This window comes from Danio aesculapii, chromosome 11 (genome assembly GCF_903798145.1).
Source record: "Danio aesculapii chromosome 11, fDanAes4.1, whole genome shotgun sequence".
Classification (NCBI taxonomy): Eukaryota; Metazoa; Chordata; class Actinopteri; order Cypriniformes; family Danionidae; genus Danio; species Danio aesculapii.
In genome coordinates this window covers 841,725-847,222 of record NC_079445.1, presented here as the reverse complement: position 1 = coordinate 847,222, position 5,498 = coordinate 841,725, and positions in this window count along the sequence as shown.

The window sequence follows — 5,498 nt, the reverse complement described above, 5'->3', positions numbered from 1 at the left end:
CAGTTACTGCGTTTGTGTGTTAGAAAGGGCCCTCTTTTAACCCTCCTGTGGGCTTATAATTCTGTACATACTATTCATCATTGGGGTCAAAATGAGCCGCCTTCACTAAAGCTCTAAAATAAAGCAGATCAATTTAATTTTAATTCTTCAATCTACTTTGCATGAAGAAAGAAGCTGATCTTCATCACACTCAGTGAATGTTTGAGTTTTCCCTCACCAGTGTGCAGTATTTCAGCAGTGTTCACTCAGTGGACAACACTCCACACTCACTACAGTTAAGAGTGTGTTTTATTATAATTAGAGCACCTGCAGAAGTGGAGAAAGTGTGTGTAAGTGTGTAAGTGTGTGTGTGTGTGTGTGTGTGTGTGTGTGTGTGTGTGTGTGTGTGTGTGTGTGTGTGTGTGCACGTGTGTGTCCCAAAGGACAACCGTTGTACCCTAAATGTGTTCAGCCTTCATGAAAATATGAAACTAAAAATGATAATGTCACCAATCGTCAAGATAAAAAAATGTATCCCTGACAAAAGTCTTGTCGCCTATCCAAGTTTTAGGAACAGCAAATAATAACTTGACCTCTAGTTTGGTATTATTTTGGTATCAGAAGCTTATTTGAGCACAATAAAATCTGATCATGTCTTGATGTTGACTGATTTGATTAGGACAGTAAGGTCTGACTCTGCTTAGACTAAAGTCTGCTCACTGAACCTTCAATAATGTCCAGTATAGAATATGTGCTCATGCTGCAGTGGAAACAGAATGAATATTGTGTCTGACTCCATCATGAGCTTGGAGGACTGCATCCATACATCTCTGACATGACTCAAATCACTGATTAATAAAGTCATCTGGAATGGTGAAGAAAGCCTTCTTGCAGGACTCCCAGAGTTCATCAAGAGTCTTTAGATTCATCTTCAACGCCTCCTCCTTCATCTTACCCCAGACATGCTCAATAATATTCATGTCTGGTGACTGGGCTGGCCAATCCTGTACCCCTTGACCTTCTTTGCTTTCAGGAGCTTTGATGTGGAGGCTGAAGTATGAGAAGGAGCGCTATCCTGCTGGAGAATTGTCCCTCTCCTGTGGTTTGTAATGTAATGGGCAGCACAAATGTCTTGATACCTCAGGCTGTTGATGTTGATCATCCACTCTGCAGATCTCTCCATACTGAATGTAACCCCAAACCATGATTTCTCCTTCACCAAACTTGACTGATTTCTGTGAGAATCTTGGCTCCATGCGGGTTCCAGTAGGTCTTCTGCAGTATTGGTGATGATTGGGATGCAGATCAACAGAGGATTCATCAGAAAAATCCACATTCTGCCACTTTTACTAGAAGTCAAGTTATTATGTGTTGCTCTTACAACTGGGATCCACGACAAAACTTTTGTCAGGTAGTGTATAATGCTCATCATAAATGAGTACACCCCATTTTAAAAATTAACGTTTTTATCCATTTATCAGTGAATATAGGTCATTCAATATAGGTCATATAGGTCAGATTTATTAAACCGATATATTTATTAAATTAATATTTTAGTCACTGAAAATCTTTACCCATAAAAAGATAACAGATTTAAATGAATACAAAAAGTACAAAATGTCAACATAATTTTAGTTTTTTTTTTTCTTTAGTTTTGCACTTTTTTTTAACAATAATATTTAATATTTTCCCCTACATATACATTTGGGTGTACTAATTTTTGTACTAACATTATCGCAAGTTGTTTTGGTTAGATAAGCTCCATATTTGGCTTCATTACTGACTAATCTAATGTATATGCACAAATATAATATTGTAAAGCATCCTGTGGACAATCTGAATTTAAATGAGAGATTTGTGAAGGGTGAACTCAGATATTTTTAGATATATAACATTTGTGTTACTACATGTCTGTGCATGCAGCATCAGGTTTCGATTTTCTTGCTGCTTTCTTATTTCGCAGTGTTGATTAAAACAAATTATACACTTCTGGTGAGCTTGAACACAATGGCCAATCAGATGCATTTATTCACCACTAAAAACACCAGAGTTTAGTGTCGAGTTAATGGCTGAAGTCCCTCATCATAAACAATACAGTAGATTTCACAGCTTCAGAGATTTTAACAGGAGTTATTGTCGTCAAGTTAAATGAATATACAGTGTGTATATATAAATATATATATATATATTTAAAATGATGTCAACAACACTAACTAAAGTTTCAAAGAGTACGTAATCAGGAGAATTGACAGATGTACCATCAGTTTTCTTCTCTAATACTGCAGGCTCTGTTGAATGCTTGATTCTGATTGGCTGATGGTCATTCTGAGGTGTTTGGTTGTTGTCAGATAAAGTAGTTCTGGCAGGTTTAGAGCGCATTACAGTTCCATATCACTCCGCTGAAAGATTGGAGTTATCGAAATACAACAGAAGGCTTTGGAGGAGATGTGGAGGAAACTAGTGCTACACACACACGAGTCAAAACAACATGGTGAATGTCCTGTAGTTCGTCCCAATTCATACTCTATTGTAAATACTTTTCTAATAGTAGTGAGGTAAGTTTTAAATTCAAATGTAGTTTGTACGTATGTAGTAACTTTTTATTTGTTGTGCATTATTGGGCCAATTTAATGATTGAGATGAAAACGTCGCAGTTCTGAGTTGTAAAGTCAGAATTCGGAGATAAAACATCACAATTCTGACTTTGTATTTTGCAATTCTAAGAAATAATTTCGCAAGTGTGACTTTATTTCCATCATTTTTCATTATTAATGCAATCTTTTAACTTTCTTTCTTGCAATTGCAACTTTATTTCTCAGAATTGCGAGATGCAAATTCAGAATTGCAACTTTTTATTCCGACCTTTTAATTTAAAACTGGGACCTTTATTTTAGAATTTTGAAATTATTACTCACAATTGCAAATTTTTTTCTCAAAATTTTGATTTATAACATAGAATTACAACTTTTTATGTCATATTTCTGTCTTTATAACACGGAATTACGAATTTTATTTCTTATATTTGACTTTATAACTCTTCTTTATAAAGAATTGTGACTTTTAACTCAATAATTTTGACTTTGTAATGAGCAATTATGACTTATCTCATAATTCTGACTTTATAACAGAGAATTGCACATTTTATTTCTTATTTCTGACTTTATAACAGAAGTTTTACTTTTTATCTCAATATTTTGACTTTGCAACACAAAATTGCAACTTTTATCTTAGAATTGTGACTTTATTACCAGAATTATGACATTTATCTCAGAATTCTGACTTATAACAGAGAATTGTGACTTTTAACTAAATAATTTAGACTTTTTAATTAGCAATTGTGACTCATCTCAGAATTCTGCACTCAAAAAAAGATTTTTTTCTTCTTGTTCAAACTTCTTTAAAAGGAACTGAATCAACACAACACTTGATTTTTTTTTTGGGACAACTTAATTGCTTTGTGTTCAATACACTTAAATTTGCAAAAACAATCAAGGTAACTTAATCGATTAGTTTTCCCAGTACTGAGTTGCGGCTGGAAGGGCATCTGCTGTGTAAAACATATGCCGGAATAGTTGACGATTCTTTCCGCTGTGGTGATCCCTGATAAATAAAGGACTAAGCTGAAGGAAAATGAACGAACAATCGATCGAACGAACAAACGAACGAACGAACGAATGAATGATTGATTTGTGTTGGGACAACATGAAGGAATTGTGTAGAACCCTGCATTTTTACAGTGTAACTTTGTAACTCACAAAAAAAAGTATTTATTTATTTATTTATTTTATTTTTTTATTATTATTTTTTCTCATAACTCTATTCTGACTTTATTGCGATTTTTATTTCATAAATCTGATTTATTAACACGCAGCTGCAACCTTTATCTGATGATTCTGGCTTTATAACTCAGAGTTGTGTCTTATCTCAATTCTACATTCAAAAAATTATTTTTCCTGTTTGTTCAAACTAATTTAAATGAACTGAATCAACAGGAGTGGATTATTTTGGGACAACGTAATTGTTTTATGTTCAATCCACTCAAATTTGCAAAAACATTTTAGGTAACTTAATTGACTTTGTAACTCAGAATTGACTTTATAACTTCTGACTTTATAACTCTATCACTTTTTCCTCAGAATTTTTTCTGACTTTGCATTTTTCCAAAAAGTCTCAATAATCATTTTATTTTTGTATTCATTGGCTGAAATGGGCCTCCAAAGCTAGGTGAAAGAAGTTATGATAAAACATTTATCAGCTGAAAGTGTGGCTATATTCCAGCGCTCGCTCCCTCCGCTCAGCCCTTCAGCAAATGCATCAGAAACACAGAAGCGTCTGCTTGACATGACAGAAAAGGATATCATGAGGTGAGCAGAGACGCGAAGCAGCATTTCCATACATTTCTCACAGGGCAGCTGTCAAACGCATCAAATCTGGCATTAAAGAGTGCTGACGGACTCCAGATGAGCTGCAAAAAATACACACGCACGCAAATCTCTGAGGCCTGAGCAATGATCTGCCCTATTTTGTTGAGCAAAATAGACTAAGTAACATTTTGCATGGAGCTTCATACTGTATCACTGCCGTATTGTTGAAACCTCTTATAATCTCCTTCTGCTTTTAAATGAAATTATATATTTTATGCAATCTAATTGTGTATAATTTTAAACTATTTGCTTGTAATTTAACAATTACACTGTAAAAAGTGATTAACTTAACTTGTAACTTAAAAAAAGTCAATTAATCGCTTTAAAAGCAGCAGGTTTACTCACTTATTAAAGTCAACTAATCGCTTTAAAAGCAGCAGGTTTACTCACTTATTAAAGTAAAGTCAACTAATCGCTTTAAAAGCAACAGGTTTACTCACTTAATAAAGTCAACTAATCGCTTTAAAAGCAACAGGTTTACTCACTAATTAAAGTCAACTAATCGCTTTAAAAGCAACAGGTTTACTCACTAATTAAAGTCAACTAATCGCTTTAAAAGCAACAGGTTTACTCATTTAATTAAGTCAACTAATCGCTTTAAAAGCAACAGGTTTACTCACTAATTAAAGTCAACTAATCGCTTTAAAAGCAACAGGTTTACTCATTTAATTAAGTCAACTAATCGCTTTAAAAGCAACAGGTTTACTCACTTATTAAAGTAAAGTCAACTAATCGCTTTAAAAGCAACAGGTTTACTCACTTATTAAAGTCAACTAATCGCTTTAAAAGCAACAGGTTTACTCACTTAATAAAGTCAACTAATCGCTTTAAAAGCAACAGGTTTACTCACTTATTAAAGTCAACTAATCGCTTTAAAAGCAACAGGTTTACTCACTTATTAAAGTCAACTAATCGCTTTAAAAGCAACAGGTTTACTCACTAATTAAAGTCAACTAATCGCTTTAAAAGCAACAGGTTTACTCACTTATTAAAGTCAACTAATCGCTTTAAAAGCAACAGGTTTACTCACTTATTAAAGTCAACTAATCGCTTTAAAAGCAACAGGTTTACTCACTTATTAAAGTCAACTAATCG